The sequence below is a fragment of the Penaeus japonicus genome, unplaced genomic scaffold (assembly GCF_977035675.1).
Source record: "Penaeus japonicus unplaced genomic scaffold, GWHDUDI00000001_assembly GWHDUDI00001467, whole genome shotgun sequence".
In the NCBI taxonomy this organism is placed as follows: Eukaryota; Metazoa; Arthropoda; class Malacostraca; order Decapoda; family Penaeidae; genus Penaeus; species Penaeus japonicus.
This window is the reverse complement of record NW_028235869.1, coordinates 1-15000: the sequence shown is the minus strand read 5'-3', so window position 1 is coordinate 15000 and position 15000 is coordinate 1. Positions and strand designations below refer to the sequence as shown.

The 15000-nt window shown below is 29.5% G+C and overlaps 1 pseudogene; it reads right to left on the bottom strand.

Annotated features, from left to right (window-relative positions):
• Positions 1-2335: 2335 nt before the first annotated feature.
• On the bottom strand, positions 2336-13423 carry LOC147466373 (uncharacterized; annotated as a pseudogene).
• Positions 13424-15000: the final 1577 nt, after the last annotated feature.

The window sequence follows — 15000 nt, the reverse complement described above, 5'->3', positions numbered from 1 at the left end:
ATATTATAATATATATTTATTTATATATACTATATACTTATATAAATATAAATTATAAAATATAAATATTAATATATATAATACAGCATTATATATTATATATATATATATATATATGATGTATATGTATATATTATAGATTATTATTATATATAATGCATGCATTAATATATAGTATTATATATTATTTATTGTATATATCATATATATGTGTATTTATATACATATATAATATAATACACAGCATGTAATTATATTATAATATATATCAATATATATATAATTATATATATATAATATATATAGATGATATATTATATATACATTTATCAGTATAGTATATATATAATTATATTTTGATTTATTGTATACATATTATTAGTTTTGATGATATGGAATAACACATATATAAAGCTTTATATATAGCATATAATGCTATTATATAAATATATAAATTATAGTATATATATATATATATATATATATGATTCTATATATATATATATGAGTATAGTCATGTATATACATAATATATATATATTATAAATATATATTCGATAGATATATAATTATAATATAGTATACATTTTATTGTTTATATTTATATATATTATATATATATATTATATATTATATATACATACATACAACACTCACACAACATATATAGATTAATAATATATATATATATATATATATATATATTTTTATATATATTAATACAATACATACATACAATACATATTATATTATAAATTTATTTTTAATATATATATATATATATAAAAAATTATATATATACATATTATATAAATATATATACACATATAATTTGTATTATGATAATATACATATATATACTTATTTATATATTGACATATTTATACTACCACACACCACAATATATGTATATTTAAATTTATATATTATATATATATATATTTATTATTTTTATATATATATATCTACATATATATTCATTTTAAACACACACACACAACACATACAAACACTATTGTATATATATATATATATATATATTTATATATATATATATATATTTATATATACATACATATATATACACACACACACACACATACACAACACTCACACACACCACATATATTTTTTATTTTAATATTTATAATATAATATTTAATTATATATATTATCTATACATACATCTTTTACATAATACAGATGAAATCTTGTTCGGCCGGTTGTTTAATTGCAATTAAAAATCATAATGAGGAGCATGAAAAGTTTTTATTTATGTACAAAAATCCATCACTTCATAAAATACTGAAACAGACAACATACACTATCAGTGCAAGAGTAAATCCGGTTGAAAAGGCGATACATTTCATTCAGTTTAAAGAGCTGGTTCCAGTCCGGATTAAATGCGGATTTTCATCCGGTACAGAGGCCCCTAGGCTCGGGTAGGACGTCTGGAATAAGAATAAGAAAAACATTTATCAGTGTAATTAATGATATAATAATAATTAATGATGATGACACGTTGGTGGTGCGATGGACGATGACATGATGATGCAATATTAATATACCGTTTCATGATATTTCCCCCCCTCCCCTCCCCCACCCCCCACCCATTGCGCTCAATACTACAGTGGTCCTATCGTGACCACCTCACTGTGACGAGCGCCTCATACTTCGAAGCACGGGCGGCGGGCGTTCCACCTGATGCTGCCCAGACTGACCGAATAGATGGCACAATCAGCGGTTGACAAGGTCGCTCCCCGCGAAGAAGGGCGCTCGCCTACAGGAAGGACCAAAGGCTACAGTATCGATGACTTCGCCTCGCACCTCCAAAACATATTCACGGAGTAGTGTGTCAAGACGGAATAATTCGCAGCGTAACGATGTAAATAACGCATTTCCATTATTACGTGATTTAATTCTGATGGATGAGATATTTTATTAATACTTTCATTTGCGTTTGTTAAGGTTATTTAGTCGCTTTATTCTTTAACTATCATTTATAGCCTTAACAAGATATATTTCCTTGGTTGTATTTTCTCCTTATTCACACAAAACACACACAAAAACACACACACAACACACACACGCTTATATTACATATATCATTTAACCTACACCATAGGAAATTTCCCTGTTCCTTTTACCATTATACTTCTCATAAACCCCCTTCAAACACCTACACTCTCTTTACCCAACACGACATTGAAGGACCATCCTTTCCCCAAACCAGACTTCTACACTCATAGTCCTCATCAGCCTCCTACACTTCCCGTCCCTGTTTTTTAATTGGTTAATGAATCAATCAACAGCATACCATTCTGATCTCTGTCCTTTATGATCGTGATATTACCCAAGTCACTTGCCTCACCAATTTGAGGCATATGGCAGTTCTTATGCGTTCTTCAACCATTCAAAAATTAAAATAAAAAGTTTTCTTCAGCCTCAAGTCAAAATGTCACCGTCTGCAAGGCTCTTTCGCTTATCATTTTATCTCCTCCTCCTCCGTTCTCCCTTTCGGTTCTCTAATTCTTTTTTTTCATTCCTGTTTTCTTCTACTTTCTTTCTTCCAACCACCTTTCTTCTCTCTCTCTCTTTTTTTTTTTTTTTTTTTTTGATCGCCTTCTTTCTTCCTTTTCTATCTTCTTTTCTTGCACGTTTTTCTTCCCCTCCCTTCCTTTCTTCCTTCATTCTCTTTCTTACCCTTCTTTTCCTTTCTCTTCCATTACTTTTCATTTTCTTCATTCTCATTCTCTCTATCCTTCCTCTTTCCATCCTTCCATTTCTCTTTTTTTTTATTTCCCTATCCTATTTTCTTCCTTGTCCATTTATCTTCCACTGCTTATTTTTGTCTTCTGTCTCCGTTATCTTTTATCTTTGCCCTTTCCTCCTTCCTACCTCCTCGCTTTATGCTACTTCTAGCCTTCCTTTTCTTCTCTCTCTTCCTCTCCTACCTCCCTACTCACCAAGCACGCGGCCAGGTGGCACACGCTTTCTTGCAATTGTGGATGATCTCTTACGGGCGCGTGCTTCCCAATTGCCGTGTTCTTTCGACCTCGCCCTGATTCCCCTCTTCATGACACGTGGGGGAAAAGAAGTGAGACATGAGAGGAGAAGGGAAAGACTGAGATTCATGAACGATTCGCATCCATCGATCCAGTAGCGCAATGTGATGACGACCTGATGAAGTGGTGAGGGTAAATGTGATCAATTTTTCATTGAATATAATAATCAGTTGATTAGAATCGGCATAGTTATTGGGAACTTTATCAATATGCTTGTAAATATAGATATCCTTAGAAAAACGTAGTCGTCTGCTTTACTTTACGAGGTATTTTTCCAGTCAGCGGTAATGAGTGTGGTAGATAGCGTAACGAGAAAAACTGGATTGCCTGGAAAGAGTATATGTGCATAACGGAAAAAAATATGATGAAAAAAAAACTCCTAAAAGAGGGAGAGGGAAGGACTGAAGGAAGGGATGTCTGGGAAAGTAGTAGAAGAAAAAACGTTTATATAAACAATAAAGAGAGAAAAAGCAAACAGATAGCCAAGGAAAAGTAAGACTCACCAGAAAGATGTTCGTCGGGCCAGGGGACCCTAACGGCTTTCAGTGCGGCTGCCCTTCTGGGGTCGAGGTTGGCTGTCAAGGTTGACATCGAACTCACTGGCGAGGGCTCGAGGATAAACTCGGAAGGTCCGAGGTCTTCGCCGTTGAGGGTTAAACCCACGGGCATTCCCCTTCGCCCGAACGGGATTTCCGTATCCACCTGTCAGGAAAGACAATCATGTTCATGGTTATTATATATTGTATATATATGTGTATAATATACATATCATGTTTATTATATGTTTATGTTGTATGTATCTAATGTATTATCGATCTATAGATATATATAATTTATATATATATATATATAAATACTATACTATATTTGTTATATATATCATATATATATATAGATATTATATATATATATGTATATATATACATATACATATGCAATATACATTATACATACATACATATATATATATAATATATATATATATATATATATTTATATATATGTATATATAATAATTACAATATAACATATTTATATAACCATATTTTTATATATATATATATATCTATTATATATATTTATATTCATATTTGTCACATCACATTCACATTCACCATTCACATTCAATTCACTTCTCTTTCCATTCACATTTAACATTCACATTTTACATCACATTCGCATTTCACATTCACATTCACATTTCACTTACATTACAATCACATCACATTCACATTCACATCCACACTCCAACATCAACACATCCACACTTCCACACACACACACACACACACACATATATATATATATATATATAATATATATATATATATATTATATATATATATAAATAGACTTAAGATAGATATAGATATAGTCACACATCAACTACAGATATTATTATCCATCTTTATACATGGATGTATCAAGTAATATTGTAATGCTAGCAGAAAAAAGAAGGAAATCTAGAAGAAAAACGAGAATGATCATTCCTCGAACAAACGATAAGATTCTTAGTTAAAACTACAATTGCGTTATCTAAAACTTTATAGATACAGTTTATTGGCGAGGAGTAGATGAACAAGTAAGCCTACATTTTTGTTAGGTTTTTATTTTGTTATTTTTTGTTATAATTCTTGTTCTTATCTTGTCATGGTAATCACTCTTTTTGTTCTGTTGTTATTGTTAAAATCATGTAATCATTACGATTTGTTATTATTATTATTTGTTGTTGGTATTTCTGCTTTTTTTGTTTTATGCACGATATTAACATAGTGATCTTTAATACAGTTTGTCATTGGCTATATTTCGTTCTTACGTTGTTATCTCAGCAAAATATTTGTTGACTGATTCAATATCCTCTTTATCAACTATACAAACTAAATTCTTTATATAAAATACAACAGATAAATTAATGCAATAATTATATAGCAATAGTGATCATTAAAAACAGTAGTGAAATAATAAATAAAATTAATTCTTCGTGTTAGAAGTCTACTTTTTAAAGTGAATACGACAAACGGCGAAAAAAAAGTTTGTGATAAGGCGTCTAAAAGAAACAAATGTTGAGAAATTGACAGAAACACTGACAACAAGGGAATCACCCACTCATACTTGATGTCTCCAAGTCAGAGGAAAGTCTCCACCTTGAGAGCATATGGACTGAGGTTGGGCCGACTTTCCTCGACGGGAACTGGTGTAGAAGAACAACGTTGTGACCCACACTATCCCAGGCTTTCCTAGAATCGTAGGTTATCCAAGTGTCATTAATGGAAACCTTACTATTCTTTTATCTTTTCCTTAGGGCCCCCTTTTTTTTTCCCCTTTTTTCCATCTCTCTTATTTTCTGGTCCCCCCAACCCCCTTCTCCATTTTACCTTGCCCTTTACCTATGGCTGATAAAACGTGTTAACCCACTTGGGATGGCTTCTTGTAAGATTATCCGGTATCTCTCAAAGCACAAAAACGTTAAAAAGCAGATGTTTTTATGTTAGACAGAGAAAGTGTAAACAGGGATCTGATTGCATTAAAAAAACAAAAAACAAATTGGGGCACGTTGGGAAAAAATAACTCTGCTCTATGGACATGGATGTTTGAAAAGAGCAATCCGGTTTAATCCACGGGCATGTACGTCCACAGTGTTTCGTTTTAGAATTAATTTACCACATAGTTGTTCCTAAAAAGCGCGCTGTTACATGAGTAAATGAGTGGGTCTACCTGCCTCACATTTTTCTTTGAATTTTTCATGATAAATCTGTTTATTTATATTATCTTTATCATTCTTAATGGCACTATTATTATTCAACATCATTACACCATATTGCTAACAATAAGAGCAAAAAAAAAAAATAATGTTTTGCTAAAACTAGAAATGGGGTAGACATTTGAGGTTTAAGAGATCTCCTTATTGTTTTCTTGGTGAATAAAAATATTATCATGTATCGTATATTAATTATAAAATCCTAACTGGGCCGTACATCATGTAATAGGCTCATCAGTTACATAAACCTTGTTAAGTTGCTTATATCAAAAATTCAAATATTTCACCACCAATTATACTGACAAAAAAACGTTTTATTCTCATTCGACAAATTCCTAATGGTGGCAGCAGGCGGATCCAACGAACCGGAATAACAAATACAGTTTTCTTTTGTTTTTTGATGGATGATCTACGTAAATCAACTTGGTCGCATAAATGCCTTGACTCTATTGTATTTTACGCCACACTTGGTGCCTACTATACTCGAGACTATTATACTAAAAATGGTTAATTAGAGTAAAGATTGTTACTTTATAGTCTGCAAGGTTCAAAATAGGCCGACTGCCATTTCTACTGCTTTAGGTATTTAAATATATGCTTTAGCTGGTGACACCAAGAAAACTCTATTCTTAAACTTCATATATCTAAAGTGGGGCATTGCAGCCGTTAGGCTTTACTTTGATTAAATCTTTACGTCTCAACTGACCTCAGGTTAGACACCATGGTACATCGAAAACTGTTTTCATTCAGTGACATACATTCCCAACTGACAGGCCACTTACTTTCAATAACAAAAGGGTATAACTACTATGTGTCAGGTATCACAACTTGGTTCCATTTCCGACACCAAACAAACAGAATTCAACATTCGTGTCCTTTTTTCATTTTCTTTCTTCCGGCTCGCCTTACCTAGTCTTTTCTTCCCTTATCTATGATCTTCCGGCCAACAAGTAGGTCGACGACACGCAGAAACGACGACACAGGCACGACCTCGCAGTGTCACTGAGCGTCTCACAACGGGCCCTCCATGGGACCGGCACTGTATTGCGAAAGGTACATTATCAAATCAGGAAAACGAATTCTAGATACTGTGTATGTGTGTGCGTGAATCGTGTGCGAGTGGGTGTGGGTGTGTGTGTGTGTGTGTGAGTGAGTGAGTGAGACAGTGAGTGTGTGAGTGTGTGGTGTGTGTGTGTGTGTGTGTGTGTGTGTGTGTGTGTGTGTTTGTGAGTGAGTGAGTGAGTTGAGTGTTCGTGTGTGTGTGTGTGTGTGGTGTGTGTGTGTGTTGTGTGTGGGTTGTGCGTGAGTGTTGTTGTGTGAGAGAGAGAAAAAAGAGAGAAAGAGGAAAGAGAGAGAGAGAGAGAGGGTGAAGAGATGGAAAGAGGAAGAAAGAGATAAGAGAAAGAGAAGAGAGAGAGAGAGAGACGAGAGAGGAAGAGAGAGAGAGAGAGAGAGGGGGAGAGAGAGAGAGAGAGAAGAATGAGAAATAGAAAGAGAGAGGGAAACAAAGAGAAAGAAGAAAAGAGAAAAAAAAGAGAGAGAGAGAGGAGAGAGAGAGGAGAGGAGAGGAGAGAGAGAAGAGAGAGAGAGCCAAGTGAGAGAAGAGAGAGAGAGGAGAGGAGAGAGAGAGAGAGAGAGAGAGGCTTTGACTTTGCGAGTGTATTGAGACAAGTGTTACGTACATCTCAAAGGTTGTGTAACATAGGTTATCCTCACCCCTATTCTTTGTCCATCTTTCGTGGCTCAGAGAGAGAGAGAGAATGAGAGAGGAGAGAGGAGAGAGAGAGAGAGTGTCGAGCGAGAGGAGAGAGTGTGAGAGAGAGAGTGAGGAGAGCGAGAGGAGGAGAGTGAGAGGAGGAGAGAGAGAGAGAAGAGAGAGAGGAGAGAGATGGAGATGCGAGAGACAGGACAGAGAGAGAGAGGGAAGAGTGATGAGGACGAGAGAGAGAGGAGAGAAGTGAGAGAAGGAGAGAGAGGGAGAGCTCGAGAGAGAAGTGAGAGAGTCTGAGTGTAGAGGAGAGAGAGAGTGAGAGAGGAGAGAGCGCGAGCATCACGTGTATCGTATCATAAACACCATGGGACATTTACAACGAATTATTCAATTCTAGTCCCCTTGAAACCACACTCTAAGAGCTACTAAACTGACTTTCATTATTGGGCAACAGTTAATTTCACATATCACACCATCCCAATTCGTCACAATGCTTATCATTATTCACGTGCGCACCAGCGGAAAAACCCACCAGCAACATCATTTCGGACCATCTGCTGCGGAGGCACTGGGCGCCACAGCTGACAATCGATAGTTACACACACGACCCTAGCCTCTCGCCGCCGAGTTGCCGTTGCTTCTTTTCAATATCCGTTCTCAACTTTTGATTTTTTAAAAATTACGATGAAGATATTATTTTAGACGGGTTTGGTATTAGTTTAATCTCGTACTAATTATATTTCTTTGGTGGTCTATTGTAATTGCAAAAGAAATGATTTTAGTTCCTAGATGACGTCTCGGTTGTTCACGAACGCGTTCTGACACATATACACATTTTACTATTGTGTGTCTGTCTATATTTACTGTTTTTTTGCTTCCATGTTCACTTAGACTATTAAACATTAATCGTTATATTAACTTTTTTTTTTATGTAGATTGTTATGTGGTGTTACTTCTGTGTTAGTTTTATTTACATTTATATTAGTGTGGGTCACTTTCATCACACTCAATAACTCAATCTCAGAAGTGTGTGTTTGTTTGTGAGGTGTGGGTGTGTTGTTGATTTGAGTGTGTTTGTGTGTTTGTGTGAGAGGGATTGTCTCATTCTCTATCTACTGTCTCTATATATATATCATATCTCTCATCTCTCACTCTCATATCTATATCATCTCTCTATCTATCAACATCTATCTCTCTATATACTAACTATCTGTGAGTGTGTTTGAGTGTTTGTGTGTTGTGTTAGTGTTTACATGTGAGTGATAGACTGGGAGTGAGGTGAGTTTGATAGATATTTAGAGTTTTTTTTTTTAGTATATAGATGTTTTATATGTTATTTTGGATGTTATTGATAAGTATAGTGTTTATTTTTATGTGTTTGGATGTGAGATTTAGAGTTTTTGAGAGTGTGAGTTATATTGTGTGTGTGCTATTGATATTGTTGGATAGTTTGTTACACACACACACATCTCACTCACAATCTTCACAACACTAACACTCTGTTGATTATATTGTGTTTGTTCATTTTTATATTTTATATATATATATATATAAAATTTTATATACATATATATATATATTTATATTATATATATATTTTATATATGTATTTTTTTTATTATATATATATTAAGTCATATATTTATTATGTATTTATAAATTATTTATTCATTTTATATACATTTATATATATATTTTTTTATAGATATATATATTTATATATATATATATATATATATTTATATATATATATATTTATAATATTTTATATTTATTTATATATATGTATATATATACATATACACCACAACACACACAATATATATATTATATATTGTTATATATATTTAGATAATATATTTTTTATATTATATATTTATATACAATATATATACATACTGATATGGAAAGATTAAACATATATTGTTTATATGATATATGTTATATATATATATATTTTTTATATTTATATTATATTATATTATATATTAAAAATATATATAGATTTGTATATATATATAATTAGATATGTATATATATGTAGGTATATATATATTAGATAGTTTATATATTATATATATATAGATATATATACACATACATTTATATATATATTATATTTTTATATATATTATATATATATATATATATATTTATATTTATTGTATTTAATATATATATTACATATATAAATTTAGATTTTTATTATATATATTTTTTTTAGTTTATAGATATATATATTTTTTTATTTATATTGTTTTATATATATAGACATATTTTACTTAGTAAATACTTTATTATATATATATATATATATATTTACATATATTGGTTTATATTTTATAATTTTATATATACAGTATTTTTATTTTATTTATATACATATTTGTTGGATATAGTTATTAGATATATATATTTATTTATTATATTATATATATATGTATAATATATTAATATAAAACAAAACAACTTATATTTTTTATATATTTTATTATATTTTTATATTTAAAATATAAAATTTTAAATATTTATATAATTTTATATTTTTAATAAATTTGGGTTTAGATTTAAAATTATATTTTATATTATTTTTATTTTTTAATAAAAATTATTTTATATATAAAATATATATTTTATAAATTATATATATAAAATATATTTTTGTATATTTTTTTTAAAATAAAATTTTTTTATATATGTATTTATAAAATATTTATTTATATATTAATATATTTTATATATATTTTTATCCCACCAAATAATTAAAAAAAAAAAAAAATAAAAAAAAAAGAAAAAAAAATTTTAACCCCCCAAATTTTATATATATATATTATATATATATAAGTTTTTTATATTATATATTTATTTTTTAATTTATATATATTTTATAAAAATTTATATATAAAAATATTTAAAAATAATGAATATTTATATAAAATTAAAATTTTAAAATTTATATATATATATAATTATATATAATATATATTTATATAAAATTTTTAATATATTATTTTTTATATATATTTTTATATAATTTTTATATTTATATATATATATTTATATATAAAATATTTTTATTTTTATATATATAATATATATTTTTCTTTATATATATTTTTATATATATAATATATATTATTTTTATTTTATAAAATTATATACAATTTATTATTTTACATATATTTTAAAATTTATATATTATATATTATATATATAAAATTATTTTTTATTTTAAATATTTTTATAAAATATTTTTTATTTTATTTTTTATCAAAATATATATATATAATTTAAAAAATTTTATAATATATATATATATTTTTATATTGTATAAAATTTATATATATTTTTTTTTTTGTTTTTTTATTATATTTATATTATTAAAAAAACTTTTAACAAAACACACACCACACCCCTCCCCACCCCCCCCCCCCCCCCACAACCAAACCACAAACAACACCCCCAAAACCCAAAACCACAAATATATATATATTTATATATATTTATATATAAAATATATATATATATAAAAATTATATAAATAAAATATTTAAATTATATTATTATATAATTATCTATCATTATTTAAATAATTATAATTATTTTTAAATTTTTAAATTATATATTTTATATTTAAAAATATTTTAAATTTTTAATATATAATATTATATATATATTTTTTTAATAATATTTTAATATATATTTTAAAATATATATAATATTTTTAAAATATATGTTTTAAAATATATAATATATATAAAATATTTTTATCTTTTTTTTGCATGCTGTATATCCTTCATTTATTAATCTAAAGGACTAATTTCATATTCTTAGTTCTTTATTAATCATTACGTGTGGTAAATATGAATTGACATGTAATGGATATAGCGGCAGGTATTTCTCTAAATTACTTGTTATCTACATATTATTTTCGTGTTTGTAAGTAGTAAGGACTCGGCTCCTTAGCTGCTTGAGATTTCCATCCACCAAACAGAGTAGGTTATGTAATCAAGTCCATTTATTCATTCTATAATCTTTTTATATATTTATATTGCTTCTATCATTTTATATATTTTACAGTATAGGTAGGTCTATTTGGCTTATCGTGAAAAATTTACATACGGTTCGTGACGAAACTTCATGTTGAATTGTCTATAGCTCAGGGACTAGTTGGTTAGATATTGGTGGTGGTCTGTACCAAGTAAGTGATTATTTCTGGGTTCAGATTTATGTTGATGAGGGGTTGATCTGGAGTATTATTTTTATGTCAGATGTTATACATTATACATTCTGTTTGTGGTGAGAGGGATTATGAGTGAGTGCTGTATATATTAAAAGTTAATATGAGTAGGATAAGAGTATTAATTCAAGATGTTTCGAGTAGAATAAATAGATTCTGAAGAACTACGGATAGTAGCTGTGAGAAAGAAAAAGGAGGAAGCAAGGAAAATTGAAATCTTAACTAGTGATGGGATAAAAACCATTATTAGTCTTTGAAGTTATTGTCACATACTTGCTGAATTTAGGCCGTGCTAAATATATGACAGAAGTGAAAATAACAACGATAGGAGATAACAACTACTCGGCCCGCGCGCTCATGATTTTCTTATATCATGCGATGTGGTCATGTCGATAATTTTTTTATTCTAACGGAGAGAAGAACATCCCAAAAGTACGGCAGTTCTAAGCCGTCCTCCCCTCACCTCCCTCCTCAAAACTTACCAAGAACTAGAGACAGAGTCCTGCACGTTTTCTTTGCACTGTGGAAGATTCTCCTCCGGACTGTGTTTATGCCGATGCAATGGTGTCTCGCCCTCGCCTTCATGGCCCCTTCGTCATGAAGAGAGGGAAGGCGCATCTCAGAAGGGGAGAGAAGCGACGGCGACTTGAGGAGTTTTGCAGCCGTTCCCGCAGCTAACGCCTTTTGTGATGACGCACCTGAAAGGAATTGTGGCGGGGGGGGGGGGGGTGAAAGTGGTAATTGTAAGTAGGCATGTCTGTATGTGTATATTTGTGTGTGTGTGTACACATATCCATACACACACAAACACACACACACACTCACACACACACACATATATATATACATATATATATATATATATACATATATATATATATATATTATATTATTAAATAATCTTTATATATATATATGTGTGTGTGTGTGTGTGTGTGTGTGTGTGTGTGTGTGTGTGTGTGTGTGTATGCACACATATATACGTATAAATGTGTATGCATATATGCATGTATTCATATAAATGCACACACACACACACACACACACACACACACACACACACACACAGATATATACATACATACATACACACACACACACACACACACACATATATATATATATATATATATATATATATATATATATATATATATATGTATGCATGTATATATATGTGTGTGTGTGTGTCTGTGTGTTTGTGTGTGTGTGTGTGTGTTTATATGTATACATACTTATATGCATAAACATTTATGAGGATAAATGTATGTACGAACACACACACACACACACACACACACACACCACACACCACACACACACACACAGACACACACACACACACCACCAACACACAGACACACCACACACACACACACAGCTAACAGCAGAAAGGAAAACAGATAGGCCGTTTTGCCAACACGAAGACTCCAACTCAACACACAGAAAAGATGTTCGTTCGCCCAGGACCCTCACGGCTTCGAGCGCGGCCGCCTTTTGGGTGGTCGAAGGTGGCTGTCAAGAAGTTGACATTCGAAATCACTGGCGAGGGCTTCGAGGATGAACTCGGAGTCCCCAAGGTCTTCTGCCGTTGAGGGTGACCACGGGCATTTCCCCTTCGGCCCGAACGGCAGCTGAATCGTGTCAACCTGTCGAGGCCGAATAACGGACTTGTAGATATAGATATGTTAGATTTTATGATAGTGAACTTACGGACAGAAGAAACCTGTTTAATCGATGTAGAACCAACAGAGAGATAGAGAGAGAGAGAGAGAGAGAGAGGAGCGAGATAGATGTGGAGAGTGAGTGAGGAGGAGGAGAGGAGAGAGAGAGAGGCGAGAGAGAGAGAAAGGAGAGAGAGAGAGACGAGAGGAGGGAGTTATATACGATAGATTGAGAATAGAGAGAGAGATGGGAGAGAGAGAGAATAGATGAGTTATGTTGAGCTAAGTGGGAATTTTTAAATGGGTTTTTATAGGGGCAAAAAGTTAGATATAATAACCATGAATTAGTGTGAAAAAGAAACGAAAACAATTGAAAAATTCTATTTCACTTTTAGAGTACAACAATTGTAATCATGATCGTATCGTGAATTATTACGTGTATCGTACTTAGGGAACCACAAGGCTGAGAAGGAGTGAATCTTTTCTCCTTTAGATACTACGCCATGATTAAACTCGGGCTGTGTTCTGGTGTTCGAAGGATATTTTGCTTGCTACCCACTTCGGAACGATGAATATAAAATTAAATAAATATAGAATACAGTGATATACATATGTATTTATGTGTGTGTGTGTATATATATATATATATATATACTGATATATATTTACATATATATATATATATAGATATATATTGTTTAATTATATATATATTATATATATATATTTTATTATATATATTTATATATATATATATATATATAATATATATATACATTTGTATGTATACTCACACAACAACCAACAACCCACCACAATCAAAACAACACAAACACACTCACACTCACACACACAACAACAACAACACACACTTACATATATATTATATTGATATATATATATTTTATATATATATATATAATATATTTTATATTTATCTATTTAACTATTTTATATAACTATATATATAACTATTATATATAAACTATCTATATATACCGTATATATTATGGATATATATTAGATTATATATATATGATATATATATAACATATATATATATATATAATTATATTATTTATATATTACATATATATATATTTATGTATATATATATGTATATATATATAATGTATATATACATTATATATAACTATTTATATATCATACTTTTATATAATATATTATTATTATATATAATATATATATTATATATTTATATATTTATATGATATACATATATAAAATACAACACACACACAAACACACACACACATATATTTATTTAAATATATATATTATATATATATCTATTAAATATATTTTATATATATAATATATATATATATATATACATATATTATATATAATTATTTATTTATTTTATATATATATATTTATAGATATATATTTAATTATATATAGTATATAATTATAATATATATATATATATATATATATTGTGTGTTGTGTGTGTGTGTGTGTGTGTGTGTGTTTGTGTGTGTGTGTGTGTATTTATTTTTATATATATGTATAATATATAATATTTATATATATATATA